The 25,212-nt window shown below is 44.4% G+C and overlaps 1 long non-coding RNA gene across 1 annotated transcript; it reads left to right on the top strand.

Moving 5' to 3' along the window:
- On the top strand, positions 10,018–23,038 carry LOC110394648. The gene is made up of 3 exons (XR_002435772.1): positions 10,018–17,995; positions 19,171–19,329; positions 22,111–23,038. It is a non-coding gene; the product is annotated as an uncharacterized LOC110394648 (long non-coding RNA).

A 25,212-nucleotide genomic window follows, 5' to 3' on the forward strand; every position in this document is an offset into this window, starting at 1 on the left:
AGATGCTTTCACCTTTCTACAACTGCACGTGGTTCATTCCAACCAGGTTGTGGAATGTTAATTTGTGCCTCATCAATACTAATGGACCAGGAATTATGACATGTTTTATGTTATCATTCATTTAAAGCAGATAGTTTAGATTTCAGCCACAAGCTAAAGTTTATATATATTATATTTATTACAAACAACAGCGAACACTTAAGAGCCATTATTTTAAATCTAAATGACGTTGTGTTTAGTATCCATTTCCTCTGGCTCTGAAATGCGCAGCTTGTGGAGTCTGTCATCTTTCCCTGGAAATCTCTTGGATGTGAAGTGACAATTCCTCACAAGTTACCAGAAACTGTAGAAAATGTGGAGCCCCGTTCCGATGAGCTGTTTCACATTACAAGAATTCACAATGAGCATCTGACAGAAGAAATGCAGTGGAGTTTGAGAAGGGTATGTCATGCAGTAAGTTGTTAGCTATTATCAGTGCTGACAAAATGGGGTGAGGAGGACAATATTTAAACAGAAAACACAGGAGGAAACACATTGAATCAGTGAGCGAGCCCCTGGTGTATCAAAACAGAATGCTTGCTTCTGAAAATCTTGCCAACGTCCATTTTATAGATGATATTGTGTCTGGAGACATAGCTCATGCAAAGAGCAGTAAACAGTGATGGCAGCACAGGGAAGGGGGATACAATTCCTTCCCTACTCCCGCCAGCATCCATAACCAGGAGGTTGCTCCATATGACATGCACTGTTTTTCCCCACTGTTGCTCCAGCCTCTCCCATGCTGTGGCTGAACACATGCAAGCATGGAGAACAAACCATTGCAGGCAGGGAACAGTTTGCAGCCCTGGCATCATCCAGGGCCACCATCAGCATCTGCAAGCAAAGGCAGGAAACGGTATATCTCTCTGTCCTATCCTCTCACAGCTATCTGCTTGTCCCATAACAGAGAACCTGGTTAAAAGCTTCCATATGTCTACTCCTCTTCCTTCCTTCCCAAAACCCAGCAAGGCTGACCTCCTGAGCAGACAGCCCACAGGAGCTGTTAGTCCACGTGTGCCAGCAGAAGAGGAATGTGCCATCTTCCTCCTCCTCTCAAATGCCTGACTGTTCAACCCACAAGCTGGCATTAAGAATTATTCTTGGTTTAATAACTTCTTTGAAGGAAGGCAGCAGTCAGTTGTCCCCACAGTATGGCTGTTGTGCTCAGCAAGTGGAGGCAGTCCTTGCTCCCTCGGTGCTCACAATGTGAGGAAGTGTAAATGAACTGCAATGCAATAGGTCTCAATATGCTGCTTCAAGTAGAAATAAAGAAAGCAATTTTGTGAATTTTCAGGTGCTTCATATTTTCATTTTCAGCTTTCTACACAAATAAAAAGGCTTAACCTATTCTTCAGTCCCCACTCAGGGTATAATTTTGACATTTGGAAATCTGATTTGATGATCAGAAACACATGTAGAATAGTATTTAGAAATCAGCATAGACTCCAAGCATGGTTTTATTGGGAGCTTGAGCATGCCCTTCAGAGTAATTGGGATGTGGAATGTGGAAGTAGTTTTTACAGGAAAATAGGGATAAGGCCTCCTGTAGCCAGCCTCAGGCAACAGAGTGAGTAAAATATCAAGAAGAATTCACATTCAACTTGATAATAAGGTTTCTGAGCATGTTAATTAAATGAAGTCTCACATCCCTGGCCCTGTTGTTGTAAACATTTTAAGGAATTAACATTGCGCAATAGAAAAATAATTTCCCCCGCTCCAGATGCCTATGTTCATTTGATTTTCCTAGCTGCTAGCTTTAAACCTTCTATGACCATGAAAATCTACCCTTTCAGCAGTGCTATTGTATTTTTTCCCTTCATTTTTACTTAATGCTCTTTTTGGGTATTAATTGGCAACAGTGGTCTTTAAAACTAAGTTCTTCAAATGGGACAACTTCATGGTTTATCCTCCACCAAGGCACCAGTTTCCTTAGTTTTGGAGACAAGAGAAATCCTTTCACTGGCAAAACCTACATCTTCTTTATAAATTAAAAAATTAAGGTTTAAAGACTATAAATATATATACCCTTTTACCTCTTGGCTTGCCCAAATTGCCTTGATTCTCTTGCAGGAACAAGATCATGCTAGTGATGGTCTTCACTCATAAGACCAGCCTTTATGAATCTGTAAGATCAGTGGTAAAGGCTGGAGCATGAAAGGCTTACTCTCTGAAGGAGGATCAAATTAATAAACACAGAAACTAGATGTGCATGAGTCCGTGGGGCCTGCTGGGATGCCTTGGCAACTGGTGAGAGAGCTGGATAATGCCTTTGCGAAGCCACTCTCAATTACCTTTGAAAGATTGTGTCAATAAGAAGAGGTTCCTGAAGAGTGGAAGAGAGCAAATGACTGTCCTGTATTCAAAAAGGGCAAGCAGGAAGATACAGGCCAGTCAGCCTTGCCTCGGCCTCTGGGAAGGCGATGGAGCAACTAATCCTGGAAACCATTTCCAAATTTATGAAGGACAAGGAGGTGAACTGATGTTGATAGCATAGATTTAGAAAGGGGAAATAGATGGTCAGTCAGGTGACTGAAATCCGACTGAACTGTTAGGCTAAAAGTATTATGGTTAACAGCACTAAGCTTATCTGGAGGTCAGTCACTTGAGGTGTACCCTGTGGTCAATACTGGGTCCTATACTGTTAAATATATTTCATTTATGACCTGTTTGATGGGGCAGAGAGCACCCACAGGAAATATTCAGGTGATGCAGGACTGGAATGAATAATTGGTAAACCAGGGCGTTGTGCTGCCATCCAGAGGCATCTGGATAATTTGGAGAATTGGGCCAACAAGCACCTCATCAAACTGAAGAAGAAGGGATGCAGAGGCCTACACTTGGGCATGAACAGCAACCCCCATTGCATGTACTGGGAACTGACCCACTGAAAGGTGGCTTTCTGGGAAAGGACTTGAGGGTCCGATCGTTGCCCTGCAGGCTCTGTCTCTAGGAATTTTTCACCGAAGCATTGGCTCCCGCTGGCGTGTCTGGGCCTGCGGAGTGCTGCTGACCTTCCCGTGCTTACAGAGGCTGCCCTGTGATTATTTTCTGTCTGGGAAAGTGACTTCTATTGTCTCAGCTTATTTATTTATTTCTTCCAAATGAGCGTTTCACTTTCAGTTCTGGTCAAAAGTCAGAAAGGGAGCATTCTGGCTTTTCCCACCCAAAGTCTTGGGCTGCATTCCCTGATGGAGACAACAACCAGATTGCTGAAGATTCAACCCATTTTAAATTAGTTAAATGGAAGCTATTATGTGAATCTTTCTGATTTCACAGCCTGTTTCATTCTTACATACAAACAGACAGCACTGTGGGTTCAGAGAAAGCCTCCGTAAAATGTTATATTGATATTGTTACTATCCTTCTTCCTAGGACTTTGCCGAGACCCTGAGTTTTAGCATCCTTTCTCCATTGAAAATTCCTCCTTAAACCCTAAAGTGTTTTTCATGAACTAGAATCAAGTCCCTGAGATTCTTAAGAGAGGAGTTTCGATTCCACATGCTTGTGTGCATATGTAATCAGATCTTTGAAAATTGGTTTGAGATACCGGATAAAATGTTCCTTACTAATAACTAGTCTTACACAGCATAGGTTCCTTTTGAAGTACCAAGAATGGATACATGATCCTACTTAATGACAGCACTTTAAATTACGGGCTCGTTAATTCTATGTGAATTCTTCTAATCTGTTTCATATTTCTCGTACACATTACTGTAAAACAAGCTGTACCCCTTTCTGTCAGTGAAACCACTGTCCTAATCTACCAGTTTCTTAGAATCTGATAATAATGGTTAACTTTACCTCAAGAGAAAAACCTACAGGCAAACATGTCACACACAGCACAGTTTGACTGAGAACAGATACATGCCACTGGTCGTAAAGGGTAAACACTTAAGACATTTAACCCAGCTGAGCGGTACTAAATGGAAGGCAGTGGTCATCTGGCTTTTGAATCACCTAATTGACATGTCAGAAAATAAGCATTTTATTGACAGAAGGTGATTGCAGAGAAAAGTCATTTTTCATTTAAATAGCCAGAGACTTCCCTTCCTCCTTCCCTTTGTATTTGCAGGGAAGGGGGAAGATTATGTTAAGAAAGCAAAAGCACAGTGTCTCAAACCAATTTTTTACATTATTTGTGCCCTTCTCATAGTGATTTTCTTGACAACAGTCATCTGCTGAGGATTCCAGATGGAAATAATTTCTAAATTACTTTTTTCTCTCAGTATTTCTAACTTTATTTGTGACTGTCTTTCATAAACACTGGCTCATAGAAAGATACCTCTTGAACTATGTTAGGATTCAATTTCAGGTTGGATATTAGGAAGAACTTCTTCTCTGAAAGAGTAGTCGGGCATTGGAACAGGCTGCCCAGGATGGTGGTGGAGTCGCCACCCCTGGAGGTGTTCAAGAAATGTGTAGATATGGTGTGTAGGGACATGATTTAGTGGGCAATATTGGTGGTAGGTAGATGGTTGGACTAGATAATCTTAGAGGTATTTTCCAACTTTAATGATTCTGTGATTTAACTGTCCTTGCGGAAGCCACTCAGCTCTTATGCAAAGCTGTGATGGTCCTTGTGCAGAAAAATTACCCAGCTTACCCCAGTGTGAAGCAGGAGTAATTCCGCTGGAGGTGGTTATTCATGGATCCTGTTGATCCCAGTTGCTGCTGCAGGGTGGAGAGAAAATGGAGATGAAACCCCAGTTCCCAGTTTCAGAAGTATTCCAGGATGTGTCTGTGAATTTTGGGGGAGTTATGTTTGGTAGAGTTTCCTTCCTTAGTTCTCCTCATCCATAGCAATTCTTTCATTACAAGTTAGAAGACAGACACCTGAAGGAGCTGCTATCTGCATTGCCAGGGTCCCCTGCAAGGACCAGCCACCAGCAGTGGGGACATGAGCCTATGCTGCATCATCACGGGCTCTCCCCAGGTAATGGGATGGCAATGAGCACTCCTTGGAGCAGGGCTAGATCCAGGGGAAGCCAGCCAAATTTTTAATGTCTCAGCATCTCTAATGGCTTCTCCAGGATGAGCCCAGCTGCATGCAGGGGGGCAGCGACTGAAGAAGGAGGCTGAAAGAGAAGGGGGGCGTGAGGGTGATCTGAGAGACACATCTCACCCTCATCTGGGTAGAGGACATGTGAGGATGTCAGGGCATCAACTGTATCGGGGCAATGATAGCCCAGGGAGCTGCAGTCCCCTGAGCTGCTCCTCCTCCCCACCACTGCTGTTTATAAGGCCCTGTATTATGAGGGCAAAGACATGCAGATTTAAATTAATACTGCTCGTGCAGTGTTGTCAGCCTAGAGAGCCACTCTCTGGAGATAAAGCCCTGTTTCCACTTAAATTTTGTAATCTTGATATGCATGGGGTCTTTCTAGGGCAATACTGTCAGGAGTCCCCACTGAAAGGGAAATTTATTTTATCCTTCATATTTAGTCATGGTAGCCCAACACAAGACCTGTGCTTCTGGAAGAAGCAATGAAGATTAATTAAAACAATTTCCCACACCATGAAGCACTTTCATTTATGTGCTACCAGATTGCTTTTGTAGCATTCATAGCCTTTCTTGCTCTTGAAACTGCTAAAAGAGAAAATCAACTATATAGTTTCTTGCTTCTATATGTACTAAAAAGAAAACAAAACCCCAAAACGAAACCTATTCTTATTTATAAAGTCCTAACTCAGCCTTCGACTCTATAGAACTATATTCCCTTTTGTTATTTTAATAGTGAAATATGATATTTTTACGTTTCTTGCACTGCAACACTTGTCCCACATGCTTTGTTTAAAAGATGGTGAGGAATTGTTAGAGCTCTTGCTGTTCTCCATGCTCCTTGCAAGGGGTGTTTTATAATGCGGTGATTCAGAAAGGCATTTAAGTACATGCTCAGTGGGAAACAAGTGAGACAGTAGCCATGCTGGCTTCAGCACATCCACTTATTTTTAGGACTAGAGTATTGAGCATGAGTTTTCTTTACAGAAGAAACATCCAGTAACAGAAATGATGGTCATTTTTCTATTATTTCCTTCAAATTTGACTAGCAAAAGAAGAACTGTGATGATTATTTGAGCCAATTTGTATTTTAAGAAGCAGTGACGGATTTTTTCAGCCAGACAAAATGCATCATTGAAATGAGAAACAGAGAGGAATGAGTAGAGAGGCAGGCAAACAAACAAACCATTGCAAAGGTAATACGTTACAATATTAATTAGAGAAAAAGAACCTTAAAATATCACTCCAGTAATCTTTGCTGATATTTGTTGTTATAATTTCAACACAGTTTTGCTAGCTGATTTACTCAGAAAATATCTAGATGATATCTCTGCCCGGAGAGCTTTGGCTTTATGTGCTTTCAAAGATTCCTCGGGAAACAATACATTTTCTGAACTGGACAGGGAGTTAGACCATTTGTCTTCCATTGATCCAACCATAATTTGTCTCCAGAATATGTTATAGCCACTCATAAGGAGGAACTTGAACAAGAGATATGTTGGACTGTCACCATAGCTGTCTGTCCTGGAACAGGATCTCTCCTCAGGGCACTTCCTATGCGAACAGACATATGAAGAAGCCCGGGGGGCTACAACAAGAGCTCTCAGAACAAAGATAAGTTGATTATGTGTTCCAGATTTGAAACCCCCCAATGACATCACGCCCACACTTCCCAACATCACTCGGTGTAACATCTGTGTGTAATGCTAGTGCGGTCTTGATAGTCACTGGAGCAAAATCTCAAGTAACATCTGTGGCCTCATTAAGAACCAGGCCTGTTTGCCTTCCTTTAAAAGCTACTTTTGGCTTGTGTCACCCACTGATTTGTGACTTGCATCTGTACTTGCTCCATTCTCAGTATTTGCAGCAACTTGAAAAGTGTTCAGCACCAGAGACCAGCAGAATCTTGCCCTAGCTGTGATCCGAGCAGAACTAGAAAGAAATGGTTACTTCCCGAAATCCAAAAGCATACGGTTTCAGCCGTTGTTCTAGAATATCCCTGCTTTTGCTTCAGTCCTGCATGTAGCATGGGAAAACAGTGTGGGCAGTGTTTCTTGGGATCTAATTATACCAAATTCTCAGAGGCTTCAGGGGATCTAATTCCTATTGATTTCACAGGATGCCCAAACCTCTCTGTGAATGTAGGTCTCTCAATCTAAGGGTGAACTTCTGTTCTCAGATTACCAGTCCTGGGAGAGATGTCCAACAGGAACCATAGGTTCTGCTCACTTACAAACTGGCAAGCACTGTTTTGTTTGGTTTAATTTATCGTTTTCAAACAAATTCTACTTTTCTCTGGAAGCTGTTTCTGTTCAAAGAGGTTGTGTGTCCAAACATCCATATGGCTTATCCTTATCCTTTCTCCTGTAAAATATTTCCACATCATTTTCAACAGATAGTGACAGATGATTAGGAGTCCATGTCAAGGATTGTCCCTTCTTTTTCTACATTTGCCTTCCAAAACCAGACATGTTTCCACTTACCCTCATGTTCTGGCACCTCTGTCATCAGTCAACCGCTACTTCTGGTGGTTTCTTTGAACATCTCAGAGTACAAACCACTATACAGGGTCATAGGCAGCCATGAGATGTTAAGCTCCCCAGAAACGCAGCACAGGATGCCCTTGAGAGCTGCAGTATGGAGTGTGGTGGTGGAGATGAATGATCCTCATATCTCTAGTGCTGGCCAGAGGGAAACGATGGCAACACTTGGGGAAGGGAGGAAAATCCTTTGTCCTTTTTCCCTCTCCGCTCCCATGAGGAAATCCAAGCCTGTATCACAGTCTTGACATGTAACCTGGGCCTGATTTTCAGTCTGTTAATACGTAACACAGCTCTCTTGAAACCAAACAGCATGAGCTTAATACAAATGTTAGAAAGGACCTACGGTGCAAGCTGGGAAAGATCACTGTCCAACTCTCCCAAAGGTGACTATCCTTGAAAAGGAAGGAACTTCTGCAAAAAATACTGTGTGCACTACATAAGGAAAAAAAAAAGAATTTTTCACTTAAATAGAAAGTCCACCTCCACTGCACCTGATCAAATGAGATCTGGGAACCCCCTGACAGCACGGTAAAACAATTTTAGCTGATTTATTGGTGAAACAAATCCACCAAAGACAGAACTCATCAAAGATAAATTCAAATTATTTGAAAATAAGCTGTTTCAAACCCCGTGGTAAGGAACTACTCCAGAAATACAGCGCTATTGCTATTACAGTCTGCCTTCTCCAGCCATCAAGCTTTATAATCAGCTTTGTTAGCTGGATGGGAGAAGCATGTACCCAGGGGGGCTGGACAAGAAGCCAAATTAAGCAAAACAAGCAGGAGCTTCATAATTTCTGGAAAAAAAAAATCCCATTAGGCACTTTTTTCCCACTTTTTGTGGAGCTGTTGCAGAATTCTCACTCTGTAATGAGTGATGAACAACACCAGCTCCATGAGTGTGCTGGCACGGAGCTGAGCAATCAGCTAGTTTTTCACTTTTGAAGTGACTACTGACTAATTTCTAAAAATGTCCACTTGGAGCATGTACTAAGCACGCAGAAAAGAGTTCTTCTTTCCAGGCCCATGGAAATGTTTACTCTCCCTTTTCTACCTAGAATAAAAATGATGGCAAAAGTTCCTGGCTGGCAAAGTTCAGTGTAACTCCTTTGAATTTCTTGGCACTTGGCCACCTTCTGCCAGCTGAGAACCTGGACAGCATCCTCTCTTCTTTCCAGTGCAGGGAGGAGAGCAGAAGCTGGAAGAGCATGGTTCCCAGCTATCATTTCTGCACTGTGCCCACTAAAATGCAAGCTGCCATAAGGGGATGAGAAACAGGCTGCTACATACAGCATCAGTCTGCACATAGGAGCATATGTTCACACAGGAAAACTCAATTCTGAAATCTGGCCCTGATAATGCAATTAATAAATCAGTGTATCTACTATATATGGTAGGTCACATTATAGTTCCTGAAAAAGAGGTATCAGACTTAGGAAATTCCTTTTGAACTTGCAGTAAATGCATACTTTTTTATACACATGGATCTACTCGTGTAGAGCTTAGATAAATACTTTTCATTTGTAATAATTAAAACCAAAACAGTTTAAAGCCATGAATTTCCTGGGAATGACAGAGTTCCTATTAAAACAATAGATTTCCTCTGCTGTGGGGTAGATGGAAACTGATACTCGATGTCTATGCAATATGCAGAGATATAGACACATTCATGTGTGTGGTTATCATGTGGCATCTTCTGAAGACACATTGTTTTGTATACTGTACTGCTCCAGTCCCTTCTTTCATGGCTAGGAACATATGGATTTTGCCCACCTGCTCTTTTCTACTCTCCTATACTTTTACATTCCTCGCTGCTCATTTTGTACCCCTTCCTTCCCCCAAAGGGCCATTAACTGGGAGACACTGGAAGCTTGACAGTGATGCTTTCCACTTTCCATGGTGAGTAGAGGGTAACAGCAAGCACCCAGACCTGGAGCAGCACTTTCAGGAAAAGCTTTGCTCAGTCTCTTCCTGCCCGAGCTGAGTCATGCTCAGTGTAGGCAGAATATTTGGGATGACTGCTGACAAATTTCAGGCAAACCCTATTGAAGGGGTGGTAAAATGAACCTTTTTGAGAGCTCACTGAATTTGACTAACTTTTCATGGAGACGGGAAAGGACATATTCTGAGCCCTTAAGAATGTAGGTTGCTCCAGAAGTAATGCCTCCTATTTATTTACATAGAAAAGACAACAGATGGGAAGAGCACAATAACACTATTTACTAGAGCAAATTCTCATCTACAAAGCATTGTTTTTCAACATAGTCACCACCATTAGCTGTGCACTTTTGTCACTGATGAACAAGAGCCTGCATGCCATGGTTGTAAAAATCTGCACCAGAGGGCTTGACCCACTGTCACTGTCGCCACAGTTGAAATGCACCATCCGCTGCATTTCATTCAGGATGAATTTCCATCAGTGTTATTCTGGAAACCCTGAGGAGATGCCCATGGGACAGGGGCATTTATTCAGGAGTTGATCACCCTGGGAAGCATCACCGAGGTCTTTAAGGAAGGAGCTTGCTTTGTGTGTATCAGCTGTAGTGATGAACACCAAAGTCAATGGGACAGTGTCTAATTTACTGCAGCGAGAAGTGGAGATCTTGCCTCAGGGGTGATAGACTAATAGTGATGATAAGGCCAGCTTACATCTTCCATTGTAAAAAGGAAAATTAAGTGAAAAGGAGCCATTATGCTCCTTGGGGATGATGAACAAACTCAGCTTTGCATAGCACCAGGGTGAGAGAGCTGCATGAGGGGAAATAACAAGGAGTAGCCATAGTAGAAGAGCCAGCTTGGTGGAGATACCAGCTTGAATGATGGAATCAAAAGAGGTAAGAACAGCTGGATGAGAAACAACAGCTGAAGTCTGCAGCATTTAAATAACCACTGGCTGTGGTTGCAGTTTGATGGCCTTGTTACAGCCTGCCACTTTCTCAAATAACATGGAGTGTGCTCCGTCAAGCAGGAGCCACCACGCACCTGCCCACCCCTCGCCCTCATCAGGGGGACGGCCCAACGTAAACACACAGGTGAAGAGGTTGAGATGATGAAAGACAATAGACCATTACCAGGGACTTAATGGTGTTGTAAAGGAGATAAATGTCTTTGAAGTAGCACCCTTAAAACACGTGACCTTCGGGCTGACCTTTCCTTTCAGATTATGGTATGCAGATTGTTTTATATCGGGCAGTGCAAACAGAGCAGGCAGAGCCAACAGCTCAGCCCCTGCGCTGGGGAAGTACTTGGACGTCGTATCCATCTAGATAGATCACTGTTTACTTGATCTCACCAAAAGCAAAACTCTACCACAACTACTGCCTTTCAAGACACATCTCTCACACTCCAAATAAAACAAGTTTATTATTTCCATTCAAATGTCATTAATAAAGACAAATTCTGAAGACCTAGAGCTAAGTCCAAATCCTCCCTCCAGTCACCAGAGGCATTCTCTGTGTTAGAGAAGCACTATTATGAATGCATATCACCCAGTGGATTTGTCTGGCGGAGCTGTACGTGCTGCACAGCATGCTACTCACCAGCAAGGGGCTCAGAGATGGACTGGAGGGATCATCATCAAGAACAACGGAGATGCTGGAGGCATGATGGACGAGAGCATGATCAAGGCCATGTGAAGATAAGCAGAGCTCATCCATTTCTCTTTTCCGAGATGGGAGCATGCTGATGTGAATTAACACTTTTTTCTACCTACTGTCCCAGCACTGATTTATGCTATGTAGAGGGCAAGCTGTTCTAGGCACTGGCAGTCCTGTTCTGTGTTTGCATGGTGCCTGGTGTAATGATGCCTCAACCCATGACTGGAGCCAAACACATAATAAATAAAGGCAAGAAGAAAGCCAAAAATGTAGTTTGAAGGGGTGCATGTTGCTCCTTTATATATCACTTTGAGAAAAAACAGAAAATTGGAGTTTTTCTGAATCCAGACACAGGGAGCTATCTCGATCTGCAGGAGTATACAATTGCTGCTAAGCAAGCAAAGAGGAACAAATACCATCAAGTGAGGCCCCAAGCCCATTTTAGCACCTCTGTAAAACAGCTTTAATGAGAGAGATCTGAAGGTCGAAGCCAGCCAAGCCCGAACCAGCACTGCACTGCAAGCAATTGCCAAGGCCTAGAGGAACAGGGCTGCTCTGTGCCACCCACTCCATGCGCAGCAGTGAGGCATTGCTGGGGACAGTGCTGGACACATTCTGACCTACCGCTGTGCCTCCTGCCCTGATTGTTACCACACGTCTTGCAAGCAGCTCCCTGCACTTCCTCAAGCTATGCGACAAGGCACGGTCATCTGCACCTATTTGCAGCCACATGAATGCAAAACTTGGGAACGCGCCCTGTGAGCAAGTGCCACTCGAGCCAATGAGCTTCCTGAAATATTATCCCACGTTTCTGTCCCACCTTCATCGCTGGGGCTGTGGATGAGTTGCAGCCCGCTTCATTCAGCTGGCCATGCTGGGCTCTGAGCTGCCCCGTAGCCCCAGGGCAGGTGTCTCTGTCTGATTCTTTCTTTCATTCAGCCAGTTTTGTTGTGTCCAGTGACTGCAGAAGAGCATCAGCACCAAGGCAGTTCTGGTAACACCCTTTAGAAGGGCTCTGTGCTGTGTGAAGCAAAGGGAAGGTGCAGGGTATGGTTGTGTAGGGAACTGCTTGGAAGGCGGCATCAGCTCTGCTTCTCCCGTGGTTACGCCATTGTCTAAATGGCTACTTTTGGCTTCAGCAGGGGATGGGACACTGAGTTGGAGGGATCTGCACTTCAGCAAGCTTGCTGGCACCTCAGCGCTCACAGCGCTTAAGAAGTCTGAATGGTGTGAGTCTCCAGTGGCTTGGGGTAGGGTTTTGGTTTGCTCTGTGCTGTAACTAGCTTCAGACTTCTGTCCACTGCAAAGGGAGCAGTATTTGCCCATCACGCAAATTCCATTATCAGATAGAACTTGTTGCTGTTTTTAACTTTCCCTGTAGCCAGAGAGCGTGCTGTGTGTGTGCTGTAGGTGGAATTGGGGGGTGGGTGATGGGGGTGGTGGGGGCACAGTCCACTCTTCCAGGAGGGCATCTGGGCAGGGGACCTGCTCCTGCAGGACCAGAGACCAGCACTGGCATGTTTTGACTCCGCGCCTTTGCGCGAGCATTTGCTATCCGCAGTGCTTTCTTAATTTGGCTGTATGGTATTTATCCCCTCCTTGGGAGAGACGGCTGGGACTGCAGGCAGCATGATTTATGCCAGTTGTTCAATTCGTGACAACTGCTGTCAACAGTTGTTCATTTTAATTACTGTTGGTGGGCCCAGATGTCTCAAAGATGAGCTCAGTGCCACATAAATACAATAAATACAGATAATATTAGCAACCCCACTTCCTTTCGAGGGGAGGAGTGCAGGACCACCGATTACCCATTCTTCTGTGTTCCCTCACTGCCTGCCCACCTTCAGAGCAGCACTTGAGTGAAGGGCAGGAAAGGCGGTGGATGGGCTCTCCCTTTCTCTTCTCTGGTACACTGTATGTCATCTCTGTTTCCTCACTAAAATCACAGTTTGGCTTATCCATAGTGTAGATATGTATCAGTTTGCCTGGACCATTCTCCTCCAGGCCTGCAGTGCACGTGGGACACATTGTACAGGCAGTGGAGTTCTCTGCCCATTTCTATTCTCCCCAGTGTTTCCCAATTTCATTGCACCAAAAGGCAAAGTGCAATCCTAAAAACCACTCAGCAGAAGCGTATCTCCAAGGACTTCTTTCCATAGCTGGATGTACAACCTGCTACAAGGAGAGGTCATTTCACAACAGCTTGAGCATAAGCCCTGACCCCAGCTGCAGCAGCATCCCATGGGCTCAGAGAAGTGCCTGTGTCCATAGAAGTAATCCTGCGATTCTAGAAGTGGCCTCTAAGGTGATCATCAGGGACCCTTTCAAGAAATGTGGAGATTTAGTGCTGATGGACGTGGTTAGTGGGCATGGTCGACAGTTGGACTAGATGACCTGAAGAGGTCTTTTCCAGTCTCAGTGGTTCTATGATTCTGTGATACTGTGAGGTTCTGCCTACCTCCTCTGGAAACAGAACACTACACAGTGGATTTTGGCAAGAGTCAAACACTGATCACAGCCACTGTAGAGCAGCAAAGAGAACCCAAGTTGTGCCGCCTCGTTGTCCTTGTCAGATGCCGCATCACCTTATGGGACAGACCATGGGGTTGGGGACTTTGGTAAAACTCAGGAGGGAAGAATACAGCCCTGCTTCACATCCCAGCTGGGAAACGGCTCATCCCCTCTCCAGGGTGGTAGATGTTATTTACCAAAATCTACATAAAAATGTATTGAAAGCCACAATTGGGATTCCAATGCCTGGGCACAATTAATAAGCAATAGGGGTAATTTAATGACTTTATTCTAATTATCGGGTCACAATAGGAATCTCATAAAAAGTATTAAGCCATGTGGGTAATATTAAAGCCTCAGCAACCTACCAACAAGGTTGTTTACCTTGCAAAGTGCTGGAGGGTCCTGTTTGTTCCTTGGTGCATTCTTCATTTCCTACCACGGACTGATGCTAATGAATTTTCCGGTGCCACTGCAGAAGGCACTTCAAATGTCTCCTGCCCCTGCCTCTTCCCTCCCCTCTTCCCCTGCATGATGCCTGCTGTCCTTCACCCTGGGCCTGCAGGCACTTTGGGATGGGGATGCTGTGCCCTGTCTGTCCCCATGTGCGACAGCAGGCCCCTATGCCTCTTTCCCCATGACCCCCAGCAAAAGGCAGGCTCAGATGCCATGGGCACACACGTTCAGCGGCTAAAACCTGGAATGTGATACCACAAGGTCCGAGACCAGCTGGAGGCAAGAGGACAGAGCCGGGTGCGCCTTACAGCACTGGTAATCACACTGGACACATACGGTTATATTTAAGTGCTGGGTGTCTGCTGGCTGCGGAGGCTGAGGCAAGACTGGACTTGATTAGACATAATGACAAAAATGGACCAACTGTTGCTGAGAAAGCCTCTGCAGCAAAGTATTACCTCTTTGTTATTGAGATATGACTGTCTGAGGCTTCGCTGCTTTCAACTCCCCATCATTATCTTTACAGACTTCCACTGCATTTTAAATAGGTTCCCAAGTTCAACTTTTTGCCCTGGGCCATAAATTTAATGTACTAAATATTTTCATCTGCTGTAGAACACACCATGTTTTGAAACTTGTTACTTTATGGAAAAATAATGTGGGTTGAAAACAGGACACAGATTGACAAACCTTTTGTTTTTTAAGTATAGCCTTGTTCACCCTAAAAATGTCAAAAAACAGCATTTTTGTTATCCACTGTCTGAGTTAATGTATATTTTTGTATCTTTAGCTATACAGTGTATACTGCTTTTTTTCATAAATAAACCTAATGGAGAAAAAAATTCAGATATATTTAAATCAGAATTAAAATATAGATTTTCTTATTCTCCATTAAAATCTACGGTAAATGTAGCTGCTCTTCAGGATCCATTTAATGAAATGTTTTTGTATCTGATTACATTTATGTGCATGTATTTATACACAAATAATACATTAACAACGTCTTTTGCCGTGATTAAATGTATCCGATTTCTGTCACTGAGATGCTGGAGTTATTTCTTTACTGAATGGTACTGGATAAACACAGATTTATGTGCAAAGTTTTATATAGAACTAAATAATCCTGTGTTCTACAAATCACTATAATGTATAATTTAGTTCTTTGATCAAATTAATGGAGGTTTTACTTAATTTAGAGTGTCTCTGAGAGTCTTGCCTTTACTGGTGTGTAGTAGCTTTTAATCTTTATGCATTAACTAAAAACCCACTGAGGACTCTGTACCTCCATAGCTGAGCTTCCTGAGATTTATGGAGGCAGAGGTAGAGCAGGCAAGAAGGAACACGCCTGTACCTAATGGCCAGGGGACTTCACCCAGGGATTTTACATGAAACAGCAACTGGATAAAAAACAGCGGTGGAAGCACAGAATCACAGAATATCTTGGCTTTGAAGATACCTCTGGAGGTCATCTAGTCCAACCCCCGCTCAAAGCAGGGCCAACTTCAAAGTGAAATCCAACCTCAAGTTAGATCAGGTAGTGCAGGGTCATGGCCACAGAGGTATGGTGTCTCCTGGGATGGAGGTGCTCTGAGGTGCAGACGCCAGGACGGTGCTGCCCATCCGAGCACCCCTCTAACTCCTGCCTTGTGCTCTCTTTCCTGCTAGCTCTGTGATTCCTGCAAATCTGGCTGTGCAGTGCTGCCGTTTCCACAAGGACCTACAGGCCAGAGAGAGATGAGGGTACTTGTTTGAAATGTGGGAATGTGGTTTAAAATCCCCTCAGGCAGAGGAAGCCTCAAACCCTTCCTTGAATGGTGGTCCATCTGCTGTGGCCAGAAATGTCGCCGACCACAGGCGTTCTTGTATTATTGATTCAAGTCCTGTGTCTGGTGCTGAAACCATATGGATGCCGCTGCATCCCCTTCCGGTAGCTGTACCCCCTCCAGGGAGTGCCCCAGCCCCGTCCCCAGCCCCAGCCCTGCATGGGGGCCCTGACAGCCAGTGCTGCTTCTCCTCGTGGCTTTTTCAGGGCAGAACACATCCTTACAGCCCTCCCCTCACTGGGCAGCCCCGTAAGGTGGCCAAGGATCCTCCATCCCTCCTCTTGTGGCTGTCAGTGGAACCTGCTGAACCTCACATCAAGCCCTTGCAAAAGTCATTGTCCTTTGAAGTGTTACAGTGCTGTAAAGCATTATTTAACCACAAGCTCTCAAAAAGACTAGTGCTTTATATCACCCTTAATTTTACATCTTGCTTTGCATAATTCACTACTTGGTTTAGAGACCTAGAGTTTTAAAAAAATTACAGAAATACCTTCCAAAGTACCCACTGAAAGATGTATCTGTTGTAATGGAACTCTTAAAACACCTATTAGCACCCTTCACTTGTCACTTGGAATCTCAGGGTCACACTTTTGGTATGAGCACTGTTTAGAAACTGGTGAGATTACTGCTTATTCATTTAAAACAAAAAAAGGAATTTGAGGACAGTCACTAGAGAAAACAAGTTCACTAAGAGTCTTGCAGAAAATGAAATATTTCTCACTGACAAGCTTGAGCATCCAATAATCCTGGGCGTTACCCAAGTCTCTGACCCTGATAGCAGTGTTTGCCGGATTCACCTGCTGTCTGCAGATGCTGCAACAGCCAAGGTTGGAGCAATCACCCAAGTCTTTTTACCCTACGCTTTGTCCACAAGGAAATAACTGCCCCTGCAATGACTTGTATATGGGCAGCTGATGCAAAGTTTCACGTGTTCTATAGTTTGAGCTATAAACCCCTACCTCTGCAGGCTGCAAAAGTCAAGTCTTGGCTTAGCCACCTTGGCATGTTCTGTACAGACAGCATTCTATTACAGCTCAGATTTTGTCCCTTGGTGGAGCTCTGCAAAGGCATATCTGCCTTTATCCTCCTGCACAGTCACCTTCATTAGCATCATTTGGTAATGGTGGTGGAGAGCAAGACTCTGGGTAGGGAGGGCCAAAATAGCTGGTTCCCACAGCTGATCCCAAGGTCAGCAAGCATGACCAAAAATGGCAGTGTATTCCCTCTGAGGATAAGATCCCACAGAGGAAGTGCTGGATAGGTTTTGTAGGCCATCGGTACTACCATAGAAGTACACTCTGTATTATGTGTTATATAGTTATAATTTGGTGTGGTCTTTATAAGTAAATATACATAGGTTGCACTGACTGCACCGCCTCCTTCCATGGAAACTACAACAGATATAAAGAGCACAATAACTGTTTGATCGAGCAAATTCTCAGCTACAAAACACTATTTTTCAACATAGTCACCACCATTCGCTCTACATTTTCACCAGTTAATTAGTTCTGCATTTTCACCAGTGATGAACAAGAGCTTGCATGCCGTGCTTGTAAAAATCTGCATCAGCGGAGGTGACACACTGTTTCAGAGCTGCTATGACAACATTGTTCCTAGGAAAATGTTGCCCATGCAGTCCATTTTTCATTGGCCCAAATAGATGGAAGTCAGAAGGCTTCCAAACTATATGGCAAATGTGGTAGGATTGTCCAAGATTGGCAAAGTGCTCCACGTTCTTCAAACTGTTATGGGGCCTGACATTGTGTTGCAGGAGAAAAGTTGCCTTCTAGAAGTTCAAGCCTTCAGTTTAGTCAGCATTGTGATGTAACAGTTGAAGTTGATGGTTTGTCTGGGCTCCAGGAAATCCAGAAGGATCACCCCTTTCCTATCCCACAAGACGGTGCACATCACTTTACCTGTGGAGAGCTGCATCTTGGACTTTTTCTTCAATGGAGAATTCACATGTCACCACTCTATGGACTGCTGTTGTCACTCTGGCTTGTAGTGGTGACACCACATCTCACCACTGGTAATGACGAGACCTAGGAAACTGTCATCATCAGCCTCGTATTGGTTTAATTGGTCCTGACATACTTGCATATGGTATTCTTTCTGTTAGTGTGTGAGCATTTGCGGGACCCACCTGGCACAACCTTTGAGATATTCCAATGTTGTTACCATTGTTTCCAACCTATTCAAGCCAATATTCAGCTCTGTACACAATTCCCTGGTCGTAATCCACTGATTCACACGAATGAGCTGATCAAGACGCTCTTCATTTTGTGGTGTGACAGCTGCGCATGGCCATCCAGAATGTGGCTTGTCCTTCACATCATTGTCACTGCTGTTGAAAGGCACCACTGACCTCCTCACTGTGCTCACATCCACTGTTTGGTCTCCATAAATATTCAGTGAGAGTCGATGAATGTCTGTGGGTGCATGTTTTTTTGCATGGAGGAATTCAGTGACACAGTTTTGCTTCATCCGCCCTTCCATGTCAGACATCATTTTGTCAGACTGCCCCTCTGCTGCCATCTGTCACACGGCAACAACATGTCACAGAATATTTCCAGAAAAGTTCACCCTCTACAGCCATACCACCAACATCCGCCTCTGATGTCGTGGGCCAATGTAATAAAACAGGAGGCATTACTTTCAGAACAGACCTAGAATATTTACATATGCAAATACACAAATATATGTATACATATATATAACTATATGATTCTATGCATATAATATATAACGGTTACATATCTAGTGTTGTGTCACTACTACAAGCTTCCGTCCAGGTAGGGACATAGAGAGAATGCAAACCACCCTATCACCAGTAACTCATCCCAAAGAGAAACCACACGTCACCTCTCAGAAACCATGTGTCTTTTCAAAGTGATCGCAAGGGTCACACAAGCTCAGGGATAGTGTGCACAATAGCACCATCTGGTGACTTTGCCCATCAGATTATATTTCCATGGCACCATATTACCCAGGGGACAGCTTCTCTCAAGTGCCTGGGCTGCCCTTCTCCATATTCCTTTCAGCCATGACATCCAGGTGTTTGTTCCAGACAAATAGTAGACATGACATTATCTTTCAAAGCTAAGACTACCAAACGCCCAGCTTGGTGCTGGTCTGACCCAGTATTTTGACATTCCCATGTTTCAGTAAATTTGGATTTTAATTCTTTTTTTTTTTTTTTTGTAGGTATTTGGCACATACTTGGCACTTACAGCACCATCTGCCAAAATCTAGGAGAGCTCTCACAGCACAGATATGAAATGAAGCATTTTGCTGGGTTTCTTGGAGGTTTGTTTCCTGCTCCCTGGGGACAGCGTGTCTCTGCGCTAACGTACATTTCTTCAGGTCAGTGATCATATCCCAACCATGCTCCACTGTTTCTACCACTGCCACTTGCTCGGTATTTCCACAGCAAATCCAGTCAAGAGTAGAGCTTGTGGAAAACCAGCCACATTGTTGTCTTTCTTGGCTGGCACATATAAAAGCCCTGAAACACACACCAGGAGGGCAGAAACACAGTCCAACATTACCATGAATCACAGATGTTCAAGGCATGGCCTGATTCCTCTGCTTCACCTTTCTTTTGCTTGTTGCATGAGAAAACAAGTGGTGATAAGAAACCACTTTTTCATAGCCTAGGGAGGATTCCCAGGTCTTGGCTGTCTTGAGGTGGAACTGAGAAAAAGCACAACCACATGAGCCCAGAAAACTGACTTTACTCCACACATTTCCCTGTAACCAAATGAGAGACTATACCTGTGGATTCCTTTCCTCCATCACCTCAGGAGGAGGTGTTTTCGCATGCCTCTCACCACGATGCTCACCTTTTCTTGCCTTCCTGCCCTAAATCTGTTCATTGCATCACATTCACCAGTGATGAAGGTGTGCCATATGCTCCTTTCACCTACAAAACCTTCCCACTCCCTCTCTTGAGAGAGTCAGCCTGTGGCCAGAGAGCTCACAGAGCCCCTAACAAGCAGGGCACAGACAGGTCAGCTCCAGGCCTTATGCTCTCATGTAACCTCTGCCCAGATCTCTGTGTGGTTGGTTGGCCCACGCCATAGCATCAAACTCATGAGCACCAGTGTGTATTTGCTCTTACCATCCTGGCAAGCTATTTCTATGACAATATTAACTATCACAAAGTCATCATTACTTTACTCACCACATTACTCAGAATTTGCTCAGCTGTTCTGAAGCACCATCAAGATACCAGAAATTACACCATGCTTCCTCTGTAGATGACCAAAGACACATTTGGAGATGTCTTCTCTGCTGTTTTGAACATTTAATTACTTAGGGACTAATTCCTAGAGCAGAAGGATTTGCAGGAAATCGGCCAATAATTAATGCCAAGATGCACTTTTCAGTCTGGTTATATATGATGGATGCAGTCAAGGAACAGGGATGTTCTACACGAGCAGTTTGTTGACTCTGTTTTGGGTGTGCCCTAATCCCCTTTAGAGGTAACTCACTGCATGCACAGAACACTTCAGTGCTTTGATTTGGATTCTCTGACCCCCTAATGGAAGAAATCCTCAGATGGAAACATGTGGCTTCTTCCCATGGCTGTGTTTTTTCCTGTGCTGAAGCATCCATGGACAAATAGCCCACATATGTTCTAGCAAACCAAACACAGCCAAGGCAGAACTCCAGCACTGGGACACGGTGGTCCAGGTTGGTCATGGCTAGCATGTGGCTGGAGTGCCCCTCACCCTGCCCCAGGCACGGCAGTTTTCCCTCTTCTGACTGTGATGTGAAAAACTGTAGAATCCTCAGATTTTAACATAGAAAATGTAGTGGGTTGTGGCTTTTTTTTTTTAATTATGTTGATTTTCATTTTGTGCAGCTTAAATTAATTTTTGTGCAGTAAGGTCATCACTGGACTTTTTATGGGTGAATGCCCAAATGTCTCCAATTTGTTAAATAATTCTTCACTGTAGCTGCTTCTGTAATCTAAACTGCAAAGTATAATATGCATCCTTTCTGAATGTAGAACCAAGCCTCTACTTCAGACAAAATTCCCCAAGTTTCCTATTTTCAGCTTATTTTTTCTGTCTCATGAAGCAAGCTTCCCATTTATTATTCATTAGTAGATAATTCAAATGTTTCATAGTTTGTAGTGTTAATATGTGCTCATTTTCTTATAAAATATTTTTAATGAGATCATTTATTTATTGTATATAACAAACTAACACACTGCCACTTTTAAATGACCCAAGCACAATCCTGCATAGCACTGGTAGTGCTGTGATGAAGCACAATAATGAGATCTCCCACTCAGATGCCTGCTGGCACCGAGCTGCTCTCTGCCTCTGAGGTCTCAAACCCCAGGAGTTTCCAGAGAGGAAAAAGAGGGAACATCAGCCCCTACTGCTGAAATGCTTCACTTTGCAAGGAGTCATTAAAAATCATTTGGACCACAGGGAGAGACAGAGTGAGAGTGCTCTCAGACTCAGTGCTCAATCACTAGTGAGGAGGGGAGACCAGAGATCTCATTCTTGTTCCAGTGAGTAGTTCATGAGATGACTATTTAACATGTAGCACTTAACTGATCATCAGAGCAGCACTGTGATCCCCTGCCTGTGGCTGAATTCCTGCAGAGCACAGCCTCAGGCACAGACAAAGCTGCCCTTACACCCCGTGGGCAGTCTGGTCTGAAACTTCTACGTCAGCTAATAGGGTCAAGAGATACATTTCACTGAGTGTGTTAGTAAGCAGTGTTAATGCTACGGAAATCAAGACACAGAGTGTGCCTCCCTGCAAGGACAGCCCAGCCTCTAGCACCAGAGTTGGTCATGCACTGGTCTGAGGAGTCTAATTTGTGGTTTGTTTTGAATAGGAGTTAAACACATCACAAACATTTCTCTGCCTTACTCTGTAAGAATATTTATTCCTCTGCAGAAAAGTGGGTCTGAAAAAATCATGCAAAAATGCGATATGCTTGAATGCATATGTTCTGCTGTATTTGGATCTGTCAGTTCTGCAGTGATGAGGGAAGACAGAGGGGTAACATTAACGGAATGCAGTACTCTGGCCAGACTAGAGTCCTTCACTGGGCCCACCGCCAGCTCCATATCACCAGCCTGCTGCTGTCCTCCTCTTCTTCTCCCTTCTCTTTCATAGGATCATAGAATCATTAAGATTGGAAGATTGGGAAGGACCTCTGAGATCAAGTCCAACAGTCAAGCCATCACCGCCAGGTCTCTCTCCTTCCACTCACAGCTGGCCCCTGCCTCCCCATCTTGTCTGCAGGCAGAAAACAGAGGTTCACCCACTGAATATCAATCAGTGAAACCCCTGTCCAACATCCCCCTCGCCGTCCTGCCGCCCCGTGTTTGTTACCTGCTTCACTCCCTACTGGCTCTTAAATACAGGGTTTGCAGAGCTGCTGTGATCATAGCTTGGAGGAAAAGCAATTGTTCTGAGATTTTTTTGCTGAAATATACTTGGTGGTGTGGCTGCTTCTGAGGAATGGGTGCAGAAGAGTCCTTGATTGGCTGCTTTGTGAGTCTGAGAGAAGGAATATCTCAAGGGGACAGCAGAAACCAGGTGCCACAAGAATACTCCAGGACACTATCAGAACAACTGTGAGGAATGCTGGTAGGAAACGCAGAACAGAGATACCAAGAACACAATTCTCTGGTGCAAGCAAAATGAATCTTGTTGCGGAAGCACTGATCAAAATTTACAAAGTAATGCAACATGAGGCACTTAACTAATGAAGCAAATTCACTGTCATACAACTAGGAGGGGGCAGAAGTGATGCTTTTCAAGGATTTTGAAAGCTGGAAATAGTCTCTCCCCTCCCCGTGTGCTGGAAGAGCTGTGCCTCAACTCAAAGCTCATATGTGGGCTCAGCAATCAAATCCCATCTTGTCTGCACACTTTGCTCTTAAACAAATGGACTAGCTTGTTCACGATGGAAGCAACTTCCAGCTCACTGCATTCAGGATCGATGAGGATAAAGTGCTCCAGCCTAATTGCACCTTCCTCTTGCCTTGCCATATGGGACTGCTGCTCAGAGCACAGCCAGTCAAGACAGAGTCCAAGCAGGGCAAAAAGGAAGAGCTGTTGGGCAGAGAAGCTGGGTGCCCCATCCCTGGAGGCATTCAAGGCCAGGTCAGATGGGGCCCTGGGCAGCCTGAGCTGGTGGGGGGCAGCCCTGCCCAAGGTAGGAGGGTTGGAACTGAGTGGGCTTTAAGGTTCCTTCCAACCCAAATCATTCTATTTTATGATTCTATGACATGACATGCCTGGTGAGCTTCTCAGCTTATTTAAATATCTGCCTCCTCCAGAGCCAAAACAGCCAAAAGCCAAAAAAAATGCATAGTCCTTCAGGGTGGACAATGAGTCCCACCTCTTCCAGGGGGTTTGGCAGGATACTGGGATGGTGACACACTGCTGTCTGGGTTCTGGGACAGCCTGGCATAGCTGTGGCCAGGGATCCAGCAAGGGATTTCCTCCTGCTGTTCAGATTTTATTCTGGGAGCAGAACTGATGGGTGTGATCTTGCTGGTACGCTGGGGCTGCATTTTTGGCATATGCCAAGGGCCCTGTATAGCCCTGCTCTCTTCTCTGTTGTCTTTTCTCATTTTTAGGGATTTTTTGTTGTTGTTGTTTTCAGTCCCTTCCCTTCTTCTCTTCTCTATAGAAAAATATAAACAGTATTTCAAAAGAGGATGCAAACTGATGCAGGATAATGATGGAAAGGAGAAAGCCAAAAATAAAATTAGAGCAAAACTGAGGATGAGACTGAGAGAGAAACAGAATGAGAGGAGGATGGTTGCACCTGAGTTATACCTGAGTTTCATACCCGAGTTATCTTCAAACAGAGCAGGTTTTCCTTCAGCAGCACCTTGGGGAGGGCAGGGCAGACACCAGGCCCCCCAGGAGTCAGCAAAGGGGCAGAGGGAAAGGCTCTCCTTCAGGAGGAGGACTACCCACATTTTCTGTAACTAACCACAGAAAATGCAAATCCTTGGGAGCTGCTTGTAAAACAAAGTGAGTTCTTTAACACCGCACATTTCTGACAAGTCAGGAAAATGTGGCTTTTTTCTGTGAACACCCTCTGCCCCCTCACCTCTGCACCGTGCATACTTTCTGCGTATCAGACAGCTCACAGATATCTCTACAAAGCTGAAGGTAAAACAGTCATTACCTCCATGGCTGGGGGGCATCTGATGTAAAGTGCATTCCCCGGTTTTTGGCTTACTGATTGTAAAGGAGCGCAGAGCACTTTCATCTCCGCTTTCAGCCCATCTGTGGCTTCGGCTGACATGACAAAACGTGGCACAACGGAGGCAGACAATCAACTATTGTGCCATGTAACAGGAAGCAACAGGTAATGTTTAGAGGAATTAAATTATTTTTGGATCTGATACTGATAATCAGTTTAGGCGAGGGGTATCCAGTGCAAATTTATCCAACATTTTTAGCAGACCGCGAGCACTCAGAAGCAGATAAGTTAAAGTGCAGTATAAATGAACCATTCATGAACAAAGAGACTTCCTCGCCTGTACACAAGGCCTGTGAGAGCAGACCTTGTTGCCTGTCATCCTGGATTTTTTTAATTAGCAGTTGCAAGCCATTCTGGGCAGTGTCTCTGATACTGTGGAGAGAGCTCTGTGGCTTTTAGAAAGCAACAGAGAGCATATTAACATGAAATTCCCAGAAATACTGAAAAGCACTGGATATCACTCCATCTTCAAATAACCAAATGATAATGTGAAGCCTTCACATGATAGTCATCTATTAAAAACCGAGGCACTGGAAGCCACACTGGTGTGGAGCTATTTGAAACAGCTGCTACAGCAATGCCTATTTAATTAATCTAAGCCTTGTGAGCATCTAAGCATGCTGGATGTCTGTGGGCTGGTTCCCACCCAAAGCTGTGTCGCTCTTCCAGAGTGGCCTAGCAAACACTGACCAGAGCCCCCACCACCTGCTCCAGGGCAAAAATGCCTGAAGAGCAGCAGTGTTGGTTGGTGAGCTCCCCGCACCCGTGGCATGTGTTTATTTAGGAAATACCTGGCTTGCAGCCCACTCTGCTCAGCTGGACCACTCTGCAAGGCTGTGCCGGGCATTGTCACTGGAGGGGAAGCAGTCTTGACACTTGCTTTCTGAGAGGACAGAAGAAAGAAAGCAGACTCCTAGGTTATCTGGTAGAAGCAATAAAGTGCTTTCTATAGCTGTCAGGATGACCCGAGGAGATCTACCAGACAGCAT

The sequence above is a fragment of the Numida meleagris genome, chromosome 2 (assembly GCF_002078875.1).
Source record: "Numida meleagris isolate 19003 breed g44 Domestic line chromosome 2, NumMel1.0, whole genome shotgun sequence".
Lineage (NCBI taxonomy): Eukaryota > Metazoa > Chordata > Aves > Galliformes > Numididae > Numida > Numida meleagris.